General features: G+C 47.6%; 1 long non-coding RNA gene across 2 annotated transcripts in view; it reads right to left on the reverse strand.

Moving 5' to 3' along the window:
* LOC135977870 (uncharacterized) overlaps positions 1 to 12,701 on the reverse strand; it is a 75,478-nt gene that overhangs the window by 9,798 nt on the left and 52,979 nt on the right. For both annotated transcript variants that reach the window (XR_010595315.1, XR_010595314.1), the window contains exons 8-9: positions 10,410 to 10,528; positions 5,075 to 5,199 (exon numbers count right to left, since the gene is read on the reverse strand). This is a non-coding gene — a long non-coding RNA (uncharacterized LOC135977870). The remainder of the gene's footprint in view (positions 1 to 5,074; positions 5,200 to 10,409; positions 10,529 to 12,701) is intronic.

Raw genomic sequence — 12,701 nt, forward strand, 5'->3', positions numbered from 1 at the left:
TCCAAAATTACTACACTTTATGGCCAGAAGAGACCTTTAGAACATCTAATCTAACCCCCTGCATATCATAGGCTTCCTGTATAGTACAATAGGTACTTTTTGGGCACACACATTCCAGAAAGGCATCTAGTCTTCATGAAATGACATCAAGAGATGGAGAATCCACCACTTTCCCTTTTACTGAGTGCCAGGGGGCTCCATTTCCCCTTCCACTAGCACCCCATTTACAGTGAGCCAGAGCAGTACCTGCAGCAGGGAGCGGGAGTTGCTGATGGCCTCAGAGGCACAGCCCCTGCAGCGTCTAAGGCACCTGGCACAAGTGCCGGATGATGCGGAGCCGGTGCATCACTCTGGCGATGACGTCCTCCTGCTGCAAGGGAACGAGAACCTGTCAAAGACTCAAACGCCCCGAGGAATCAGGGGGAATTAAGGGCACCTGGAACCAGCAGTATTTAAACTGACTACCTGCCCACCACTGAGGGATGAATTCACCTCCTGAACCCCAGAATGGAGTCTTCTTGTCCTTTCTAGTAACCTCCAGTGCCAACCCACCACCTTGTAGGGTGAGCTCCTGCTACCTCCCCCTCAGTACCCTTGACAGCTGTTCTACCTCCAAACCACAGCTCAAGTTATCAGAACCCTCTTCTCCACCCCCACCCAGGTTGGGCAGGGAGGCGGCTCTAGCGGGGGGGCAGGAGGGATTCTGCCAGCAGTGAAGTGGGTTGCGGGGAGGTTGAGATCTTGCCCCAATCATCCCAGACACTAATGCTAAGCCACAGGATGGCAGCATCTAGTGTCATTGGAGTTCAAGCACTATTTCAACCCCACAGTTTTGGATCAACTTCCCACAAGGGGAGGTGAAGAGCACCCCCAGCAACACACACACACACACACACACACACACCACTCCTGGTGGTGGCAGGTGAACAGGAGAAAGGACAAAAGAAGTAAGAGATGAAGAGAAAGGAAGGAGGGATGGAGGAAAGGGTAAAACGAAAATGACAAACACTAATGTCCCCTGTGATTGTACGGGACAAAATCCCACAGAGGGAATAAAATTCTGCCATCTTAAACTACTGTTTTCCATGCCTAGAATTCAGCTGGCACCAGATGGATCAGACTGAGCAGGTTCCAAAACCTCTTGGAGGCTCTTACCTTCTAAATAGGGACGTCTGTTTTCTAGTAAAATCCGTCAAAGGAAAGGAGAAAACTCCAAAGAGGCTCCTGCTCGCACTCACACATGTGAACACTAATACTCTCTCAGTCCTCAAAGAGAGACCTCGAGAAGGAGACTTGCTGAAGCAATAACAGACACTTGGTGGGATAACTCACATGACTGGAGTACTGTCATGGATGGATATAAACTGTTCAGGAAGGACAGGCAGGGCAGAAAAGGTGGGGGAGTTGCATTGTATGTAAGAGAGGAGTATGAGTGCTCAGAGGTCCGGTATGAAACTGTAGAAAAACCTGAGAGTCTCTGGATAAAGTTGAGAAGTGTGAGCAACAAGGGGGATGTCACGGTTGGAGTCTGGTATAGACCACCAGACCAGGGGGATGAGGTGGACGAGGCTTTCTTCTGGCAACTAGCAGAAGTTGCTAGATCGCAGGCCCTGGTTCTCATGGGAGACTTTAATCACCCTGATATCTGCTAGGAGAGCAATACAGCGGTGCACAGACAATCCAGGAAGTTTTTGGAAAGTGTAGGGCACAATTTCCTGGTGCAAGTGCTGGAGGAACCAACTAGGGGCAGAGCTTTTCTCGACCTGCTGCTCACAAACAGGGAAGAATTAGTAGGGGAAGCAAAAGTGGATGGGAACCTGGGAGGCAGTGACCATGAGATGGTCGAGTTCAGGATCCTGACACAAGGAAGAAAGGAGAGCAGCAGAATACGGACCCTGGACTTCAGAAAAGCAGACTTTGACTCCCTCAGGGAACAGATGGGCAGGATCCCCTGGGAGAATAACATGAAGGGCAAAGGGGTCCAGGAGAGCTGGCTGTATTTTAAAGAATCCTTATTGCGGTTGCAGGAACAAACCATCCCGATGTGTAGAAAGAATAGTAAATATGGCAGGCGACCAGCTTGGCTAAACAGTGAAATCCTTGCTGATCTTAAACGCAAAAAAGAAGCTTACAAGAAGTGGAAGATTGGACAAATGACCAGGGAGGAGTATAAAAATATTGCTCAGGCATGCAGGAGTGAAATCAGGAAGGCCAAATCACACTTGGAGTTGCAGCTAGCAAGAGATGTTAAGAGTAACAAGAAGGGTTTCTTCAGGTATGTTAGCAACAAGAAGAAAGTCAAGGAAAGTGTGGGCCCCTTACTGAATGAGGGAGGCAACCTAGTGACTGAGGATGTGGAAAAAGCTAATGTACTCAATGCTTTTTTTGCCTCTGTCTTCACGAACAAGGTCAGCTCCCAGACTGCTGCACTGGGCAGCACAATATGGGGAGAAGGTGACCAGCCCTCTGTGGAGAAAGAAGTGGTTCGGGACTATTTAGAAAAACTGGACGTGCACAACTCCATGGGGCTGGATGCGCTGCATCCGAGGGTGCTAAAGGACTTGGCGGATGAGATTGCACAGCCATTAGCCATTATTTTTGAAAACTCATGGCGATCGAGGGAGGTCCCGGATGACTGGAAAAAGGCTAATGTAGTGCCCATCTTTAAAAAAGGGAAGGAGGAGGATCCGGGGAACTACAGGCCAGTCAGCCTCACCTCAGTCCCTGGAAAAATCATGGAGCAGGTCCTCAAGGAATCAATTATGAAACACTTAGAGGAGAGGAAAGTGATCAGGAACAGTCAGCATGGATTCACCAAGGGGAAGTCGTGCCTGACTAACCTAATTGCCTTCTATGATGAGATAACTGGCTCTGTGGATGAGGGGAAAGCAGTGGATGTGTTATTCCTTGACTTTAGCAAAGCTTTTGATACGCTCTCCCACAGTATTCTTGCCACCAAGTTAAAGAAGTATGGGATGGATGAATGGACTGTAAGGTGGATAGAAAGCTGGCTGGATCGTCGGGCTCAACGGGTAGTGATCAATGGCTCCATGTCTAGTTGGCAGCCGGTTTCAAGCGGAGTAGTGCCCCAAGGGTCGGTCCTGGGGCCGGTTTTGTTTAATATCTTTATTAATGATCTGGAGGATGGTGTGGACTGCACTCTCAGCAAGTTTGCAGATGACACTAAACTAGGAGGCGTGGTAGATACGCTAGAGGGTAGGGATCGGATACAGAGGGACCTAGACAAATTAGAGGATTGGGCCAAAAAAAACCTGATGAAGTTCAACAAGGACAAGTGCAGAGTCCTGCACTTAGGACGGAAGAATCCCATGCACTGCTACAGACTAGGGACCGAATGGCTAGGTAGCAGTTCTGCAGAAAAGGACCTAGGGGTCACAGTGGACGAGAAGCTGGATATGAGTCAACAGTGTGCTCTTGTTGCCAAGAAGGCTAACGGCATTTTGGGCTGTATAAGTAGGGGCATTGCCAGCAGATCGAGGAACATGATCGTTCCCCTTTATTCGACATTGGTGAGGCCTCATCTGGAATACTGTGTCCAGTTTTGGGCCTGTGGAAGCAGAGAAAGAGCTCACAGGAAGGGGATGCAATGCATGACAGTTCGTTAGCAAGAGTTAGGCTAACTGTAACCCTAATAACGCGAGATTTGTAGAAGCGAGGAATGTGTGAGGCGGGTGAGAAAGAACTGTGTAAGAAGTCATTATGACCTGGTATATATAAGGTGTAGAAGACCTTGTGTAGATAAGGTATAGAAAATATTGTATGTTGGCAAGAGTCAAAACAAGTGAAGAAATGAGATATCAAGATGGCCTATGTATAAACAAAACGCAGCTGTCCCTCGTTATTTCTGTAATGAAAGGTATAAATGCTTGCTGTAATTAGTTACCTGGGAGAGACCTGCTTAGCTCTCTCCCTCTGGGCAATTGTGAGAGTTAATAAAGCATCTGACTTGCTGTACCTAAACAAATAGTGAGAACTCTGTTTTTCTCCGACAGGCCCCACACTACAAGAAGGATGTGGAAAAATTGGAAAGAGTCCAGTGGAGAGCAACAAAAATGATTAGGGGTCTGGAGCACATGACTTATGAGGAGAGGCTGAGGGAACTGGGATTGTTTAGTCTCCAGAAGAGAAGAATGAGGGGGGATTTGATAGCAGCCTTCAACTACGTGAAGGGGGGTTCCAAAGAGGATGGAGCTCGGTTGTTCTCAGTGGTGGCAGATGACAGAACAAGGAGCAATGGTCTCAAGTTGCAGTGGGGGAGGTCCAGGTTGGATATTAGGAAACACTATTTCACTAGGAGGGTGGTGAAGCACTGGAATGCGTTAACTAGGGAGGTGGTGGAGTCTCCTTCCTTGGAGGTTTTTAAGGCCCGGCTTGACAAAGCCCTGGCTGGGATGATTTAGTTGGGAATTGGTCCTGCTTTGAGGACGGGGTTGGAGTAGATGACCTCTTGAGGTCCCTTCCAACCCTGATATTCTATGATTCTATGATTCTATGAAAGTCACAGGGGTCTCTGAGGTTTCCCTGGCCCTAAGCCCCTGTCCTGCCTGGCTGATGTCAGCATCTCTCTCTGAGGTTACCACCTCCCTAACACCTTTGACCAATAGGCTGAGGTCCTGAAAAGGCCTTTGTGATGTCACTGCCACACCCACCCATCCCCGGAAGTGCTAATGTCCTGCTGCTGGCCTGACACTTTGAAGGTTTGAGCTACTCTGTGTGGATCACCCCACTCAATGCGTCTTCATTCTAGGAAGCAAGCCGGCTAGACAGTAAAACATCAGAGGCTGCTCCCAATACTACACTCAGTGTTTCCAAAATTTGTAGACTTTATGGCCACAAGAGACCTTTAGAGCATCTCATCTAAGCCCCTGCATATCATAGGCCTCCTGTATAGTACAATAGTTACTTTTTGGGCACACACATTCCAGAAAGGCATCTAGTCTTCATTCAATGACATCAAGAGATGGAGAATCCACCACTTTCCCTTTTAGTGAGTACCAGGGGGCTCCATTTCCCCTTCCACTAGTTCCCCATTTACAGTGAGACAGAGCAGTACCTGCAGCAGGGAGCGGGAGTTGCTGATGGCCTCAGAGGCACAGCCCCTGCAGTGTCTCAGGAATCTGGCGCAAGTGCCGGATGATGCGGAGCTGGTGCATCACTTTGGGCCGTGACGTCCTCCTGCTGCAAGGGAACGAGAACCTGTCAGAGACTCAAACGCCCCGAGGAATCTGGAGGAATTAAGGGCACCTGGAACCAGCAGTATTTCCACCCAGCACCTGCCGACCACTGAGGGATAAATTCACCTCCTGAACCCCAGAATGAAGTCTTCTTGTCCTTTCTAGTAACCTCCAGTGCCAACCCCCGTCCTTGAAGGATGAGCTCCTGCTATCTCCCCCTCAGTGCCCTTGACAGCTGTTCCACCTCCAAACCACAGCTCAAGTTATTAGTACCTTTGGACACAGACTGGCTAACCTAGTGAGGAGGGCTTTAAACTAGGTTAGACGGGGACAGGTGAGCAAAGCCCACAGGTAAGTGGGGAACATGGAGACCGGGGAGATGGGTCAAAAATGAGAGGGAGTGTGGGCTATATTGTCAGAGAGAAAGGAGGGTCAGGACAAAACTGGGAGGAAAGATCAAACCAGTATCTTAGATGCCTATATACAAATGCGAGAAGTATGGGGAATAAGCAGGAAGAACTGGAAGTGCTAATAAATAAATACAACTATGACATTGTTGGCATCACTGAAACTTGGTGGGATAATACACGTGATGGGAATGTTGGTGTGGATGGGTACAGCTTGCTCAGGAAGGTGTTGCCTTGTATATTAAAAATGTACACACTTGGACTGAGGTAGAGATGGACATAGGAGACGTTGAGAGTCTCTGGGTTAGGCTAAAAGCGGTAAAAAACAAGGGAGATGTCATGCTAGGAGTCTACTACAGGCCACCTAACCAGGTGGAAGAGGTGGATGAGGCTTTTTTTAAGCAACTAACAAAATCATCCAAAGCCCAAGATTTGGTGGTGATGGGGGACTTCAACTATCCGGCTATATGTTGGGAAAATAACACAGCGGGGCACAGTCTATCCAAGAAATTCCTGGACTGCATTGAAGACAACTTTTTATTTCAGAAGGTTGAAAAAGCTACTGGGGGGAAGCTGTTCTAGACTTGATTTTAACAAATAGGGAGGAACTCGATGAGAATTTGAAAGTAGAAGGCAGCCTGGGTGAAAGTGATCATGAAATCATAGAGTTTGCAATTCTAAGGAAGGGTAGAAGGGAGAACAGCAAAATAGAGACAATGGATTTCAGGAAGGCAGATTTTGGTAAGCTCAGAGAGCTGATAGGTAAGGTCCCATGGGAATCAAGACTGAGGGGAAAAACAACTGAGGAGAGTTGGCAGTTTTTCAAAGGGACACTATTAAGGGCCCAAAAGCAAGCTATTCCGCTGGTTAGGAAAGAGAGAAAATGTGGCAAAAGACCACCTTCGCTTAACCATGAGATCTTGCATGATCTAAAAAATAAAAAGGAGTCATATAAAAAATGGAAACTGGGACAGATTACAAAGGATGAATATAGGCAAACAACACAGGAATGCAGGGGCAAGATTAGAAAGGCAAAGGCACAAAATGAGCTCAAACTAGCTACGGGAATAAAGGGAAACAAGAAGACTTTTTATCAATACATTAGAAGCAAGAGGAAGACCAAAGACAGGGTAGGCCCACTGCTTAGTGAAGAGGGAGAAACAGTAACAGGAAACTTGGAAATGGCGGAGATGCTTAATGACTTCTTTGTTTCGGTCTTCACCGAGAAGTCTGAAGGAATGCCTAACATAGTGAATGCTAATGGGAAGGGGGTAGGTTTAGCAGATAAAATAAAAAAAGAACAAGTTAAAAATCACTTAGAAAAGTTAGATGCCTGCAAGTCACCCGGGCCTGATGAAATGCATCCTAGAATACTCAAGGAGCTAATAGAGGAGGTATCTGAGCCTCTAGCTATTATCTTTGGAAAATCATGGGAGACGGGAGAGATTCCAGAAGACTGGAAAAGGGCAAATATAGTGCCCATCTATAAAAAGGGAAATAAAAACAACCCAGGAAACTACAGACCCCAGTGAGTTTAATTTCTGTGCCAGGGAAGATAATGGAGCAAGTAATTAAGGAAATCATCTGCAAACACTTGGAAGGTGGTAAGGTGATAGGGAACAGCCAGCATGGATTTGTGAAGAACAAATCATGTCAAACCAATCTGATAGCTTTCTTTGATAGGATAACGAGCCTTGTGGATAAGGGTGAGGCTGTGGATGTGGTATACCTAGACTTTAGTAAGGCATTTGATACGGTCTCGCATGATATTCTTATTGATAAACTAGGCAAATACAATTTAGATGGGGCTACTATAAGGTGGGTGCATAACTGGCTGGATAACCGTACTCAGAGAGTTGTTATTAATAGTTCCCAATCCTGCTGGAAAGCCATAACGAGTGGGGTATCGCAGGGGTCTGTTTTGGGACCGGCGCTGTTCAATATCTTCATCAACGACTTAGATATTGGCATAGAAAGTACGCTTATTAAGTTTGCGGATGATACCAAACTGGGAGGGATTGCAACTGCTTTGGAGGACAGGGTCATAATTCAAAATGATCTGGACAAATTGGAGAAATGGTCTGAGTTAAACAGGATGAAGTTTAACAAAGACAAATGCAAAGTGCTCCACTTAGGAAGGAACAATCAGTTTCACACATACAGAATGGGAAGAGACTGTCTAGGAAGGAGTACGGCAGAAAGGGATCTAGGGGTTATAGTGGACCACAAGCTAAATATGAGTCAACAGTGTGATGCTGTTGCAAAAAAAGCAAACCTGATTCTGGGATGTATTAACAGGTGTGTTGTGAGCAAGACACGAGAAGTCATTCTTCCGCTCTACTCTGCTCTGGTTAGGCCTCAGCTGGAGTATTGGGTCCAGTTCTGGGCACCGCATTTTAAAAAAGATGTGGAGAAATTGGAAAGGGTCCAGAGAAGAGCAACAAGAATGATTAAAGGTCTTGAGAACATGACCTATGAAGGAAGGCTGAAAGAATTGGCTTTGTTTAGCTTGGAAAAGAGAAGACTGAGAGGAGACATGATAGCAGTTTTCAGGTATTTAAAAGGGTGTCATAAGGAGGAGGGAGAAAACTTGTTCACCTTAGCCTCTAAGGATAGAACCAGAAGCAATGGGTTTAAAGTGCAGCAAGGGAGGTCTAGGTTGGACATTAGGAAAAAGTTCCTAACTGTCAGGGTGGTTAAACACTGGAATAAATTGAAGAGGGAGGTTGTGGAATCTCCATCTCTTGAGATATTTAAGAGTAGGTTAGATAAATGTCTATCAGGGATGGTCTAGATGGTATTTGGTCCTGCCACGCGGGCAGGGGACTGGACTCGATGACCTCTCGAGGTCCCTTCCAGTCCGATAATCTATGAATGTATGAAAAAAACACTGTTCTCCACCCCCACCCAGGTGGGCCAGGGAGGCGGCTCTAGCAGGGGGGGCAGGAGGGATTCTGGCAGCAGTGAAGTGGGTTGCGGGGAAGTTGAGATCTTGACCCAAGTCATCCCAGACACTAATGCTAAGCCACAGGATGGCAGCATCTAGTGTTAGTGGAGTCCAAACACTATTTCAACCCCACAGTTTTCGAGGAACAGGAGAAAGGACAAAAGAAATAAGAGATGAAGAGAAAGGAAGGAGGGATGGAGGAAAAGGTAAAACAAAAAGGACAAACCCTAATGTCCCCAGTGATTCTACGGCACAAAATCCAAGGGATGGAATAAAATTCTGCCATCTTAAACTACTCTTTTCCATGCCTAGAATTCAGCTGGCACCAGATGGATCAGACTGAGCAGCTGCCAAAACCTCTTGGAGGCTCTTACCTTCTAAACAGGGACGTCTGTTTTCTAGTAAAATCAGTAAAAGGAAAGGAGAAAACTCGAAAGAGGCTCCTGCACGCACTCACGTACGTGAACCCTAATACTCTCTCAGTCCTCAAAGAAAGACCCCGAGAAGGAGACTTGCTGAAGCAAAGCCACAGGGGTCTCTGAGGTTTCCCTGGCCCTGTGCTCCTGTCCTGCCAGGCTGATGTCAGCATCTCTCTCTGAGGTCACCACCTCCCTAACACATTTGACCAATAAGCTGACATCCTGCAAAAGGCCTTTGTGATGTCACTGCCACACCCAACCAAACCCTCAAGTGCTAATGTCCTGCTGCTGGCCTGACACTTTGAAGGTTTGAGGTTGTCATAACTATAAAGGGAAGGGTAACAGCTGTCCTGTGTACAGTACTATAAAATCCCTCCTGGCCAGAGACTCCAAAATCCTTTTCCCTCTAAAGGGTTAAGAAGCTCAGGTAACCTGGCTGGCATCTGACCTAAAGGACCAATAAGGGGACAAGATACTTTCAAATCTTGGGGAGGGGAAGGCTTTTGTTTGTGTTCTTTGTTTGTGTGGGTGTTCGCCCTCGGGACTGAGAGGGACCAGACATCAATCCAGGTTCTCCACATCTTTCTAAACAAGTCTCTCCTATTTCAAACAAGGCGTGTTAGTTTTCCTTTCTTTTCTCAACTTGTAAATGTACCTTTTACTAGAGTGTTTATCTTTGTTTGCTGTACTTTGAACCTAAGACTAGAGGGGAGTCCTCTGAGCTCTTTAAGTTTGATTACCCTGTAAGGTTAATTTCCATACTGATTTTACAGAGATGATTTTTACCTTTTTCTTTAATTAAAAGCCTTATTTATAAGAACCTGATTGATTTTTCCTTGTTTTAAGATCCAAGGAGTTTGGATCTTGATTCACCAGGAGTTGGTGGGAGGAAGGAGGGGGGATGGTTAATTTCTCCTTGTTTTAAGATCCAAGGGGGTTGGATCTGTATTCACCAGGGAATTGGTGAAAGGTTTCTCAAGGCTACCCAGGGGAGGAAATTAGCCTTGGGATGGTGGTTAAGCTTAGAAGTTTTCATGCAGGCCCCTACATTTGTACCCTAAACTTCAAAGTGGGGATACAGCCTTGACACAGGTACTCTCTGTGGATCACCCCACTCAATGCGTCTTCATTCTAGGAAGCAAGCCGGCTAGACAGTAAAACATCACAGGCTGCTCCCAATACTACACTCAGTGTTTCCAAAATTTGTAGACTTTATGGCCACAAGAGACCTTTAGAGCATCTCATCTAAGCCCCTGCATATCATAGGCCTCCTGTATAGTACAATAGTTACTTTTTGGGCACACACATTCCAGAAAGGCATCTAGTCTTCATTCAATGACATCAAGAGATGGAGAATCCACCACTTTCCCTTTCAGTGAGTGCCAGGGGGCTCCATTTCCCCTTCCACTAGTTCCCCATTTACAGTGAGACAGAGCAGTACCTGCAGCAGGGAGCGGGAGTTGCTGAAAGACTCAGAGGAACAACCCATGCAGTGTCTCAGGCACCTGGCGCAAGTGGCGGATGATGCGGGTGCATCACTTTGGCCGTGACGTCCTCCTGCTGCAGGGGAACGAGAACCTGTCAGAGACTCAAACGCCCCGAGGAATCAGGGGGAATTAAGGGCACCGGGAAGCAGCAGTATTTCCACTCAGCACCTGCCCACCGCTGAGGGATGAATTCACTTCCTGAACCCCAGAATGGAGTCTTCTTGTCCTTTCTAGTAACCTCCAGTGCCAAATCCCCTCCTTGAAGGGTGAGCTGCTGCTACCTCCCTCTCCGTGCCCTTGACAGATGTTCCACCACCAAACCACAGCTCAAGTTATCAGAACCCTCTTCTCCACCCCCACCCAGGTTGGCCAGGGAGGCGGCTCTAGCAGGGGTGGCAGGAGGGATTCTGCCAGCAGTGAAGTGGGTTCCGGGGAGGTTGAGATCTTGCCCCAAGTCATCCCAGACACCAATGCTAATCCACACGATGGCAGCATCTAGTGTCAGTGGAGTCCAAGCACTATTTCAACCACACAGGTTTGGATGAACTCCCCACAAAGGGAGGTGAAGAGCACCCCCAGCAACACACAAACACACACAGACACACAAACCACTCCCGGTGGTGGGAGGGGAACAGAAGAAAGGACAAAAGAAGTAAGAGATGAAGAGAAAGGAAGGAGGGAGGGAGGAAAAGGTAAAACGAAAAGGACAAACACTAATGTCCCCAGTGATTCTACGGGACAAAATCACAGGGAGGGAATAAAATTCTGCCACCTTGAACTAGTGTTTTCCATGCTTAGAATTCAGCTGGCACCAGGTGGATCAGACTGAACAGGATACAAACCTCTCCGAGGCACTTACTTTCCTCAAAGAGAGACCTCAAGGAGGAGACTTGCTGAAGCAAAGCCAGAGGGGTCTCTGCGGTTTCCCTGGCCCTCATGTCAGCATCTCTCTCTGATGTCAGCATCTCTCTCTGAGGTCACCACCTCCCTAACACATTTGACCAATAAGCTGACGTCCTGCAAAAGGCCTTTGTGGTGTCACTGCCACACCCAACCAAACCCTGAAGTGCTAATGTCCTCCTGCTGGCCTGACACTTTGAAGGTTTGAGCTACTCTGTGTGAATCACCCCACTCAATGGGTCTTCATTCTAGGAAGCAAGCCGGCTAGACAATAAAACATCAGAGGCTGCTCCCAATGCTACACTCCGTGTTTCCAAAATTACTACACTTTATGGCCAGAAGAAACCTTTAGAGCATCTAATCTAAGCCCCTGCATATCATGGGCTTCCTGTATAGTACAATAGTTACTTTTTGGGTACAAACATTCCAGAAAGGTATCTAGTCTAAATTAAATGACATTAAGAGATGGAGAATCCATCACTTTCCCTTTTAGTGAGTGCCAGGGGGCTCCATTTCCCCTTCCACTAGCTCCCCATTTACAGTGAGCCAGAGCAGTACCTGCAGCAGGGAGCGGGAGTTCCTGAAGGCCTCGGAGGCGCAGCCCCTGCAGTGTGTAAGGCACGTGGCGTAAGTGCAGGATGATGCGGAGCTGGTGCATCATTTTGGCCGTGACGTCCTCCTGCTGCAAGGGAACGAGAACCTGTCAGAGACTCAAACGCCCCGAGGAATCAGGGGGAATTAAGGGAACCTGGAACCAGCAGTATTTCCACCCAGCACCTGCCCATCAATGAGAGATGAATTCACCTCCTGAACCCCAAAATGGAGTCGTCTTCTCCTTTCTAGTAATCTCCAGTGCCAACCCCCGTCCTTGTAGGGTGAGCTCCTGCTACCTCCCCCTCAGTGCCCTTGACAGCTGTTCCACCTCCAAACCACAGCTCAAGTTATCAGAACCCTCTTCTCCACCCCCACCCAGGTTGGGCAGGGAGGCGGCTCTAGCAGGGGGGGCAGGTGGGATTCTGGCAGCAGTGAAGTGGGTTGCGGGGAGGTTGAGATCTTGCCCCAAGTCATCCCAGACACTAATGCTAAACCACACGATGGCAGCATCTAGTGTCAGTGGAGTCCAAGCACTATTTCAACCATACAGTTTTGGATCAACTCCCAACAAGGGGAGGTGAAGAGCACCCCCAGCAACACACACACACACACACACACACATATACCACTCCTGGTGGTGGGAGGGGAACAAGAGAAAGGACAAAAGAAGTAAGAGATAAAGAGAAAGGAAGGAGGGATGGAGGAAAAGGTAAAACGAAAAGGACAAACCCTAATGTCCCCAGTGATTCTAC

This window comes from Chrysemys picta, unplaced genomic scaffold, assembly GCF_011386835.1.
Source record: "Chrysemys picta bellii isolate R12L10 unplaced genomic scaffold, ASM1138683v2 scaf55, whole genome shotgun sequence".
NCBI lineage: Eukaryota > Metazoa > Chordata > Testudines > Emydidae > Chrysemys > Chrysemys picta.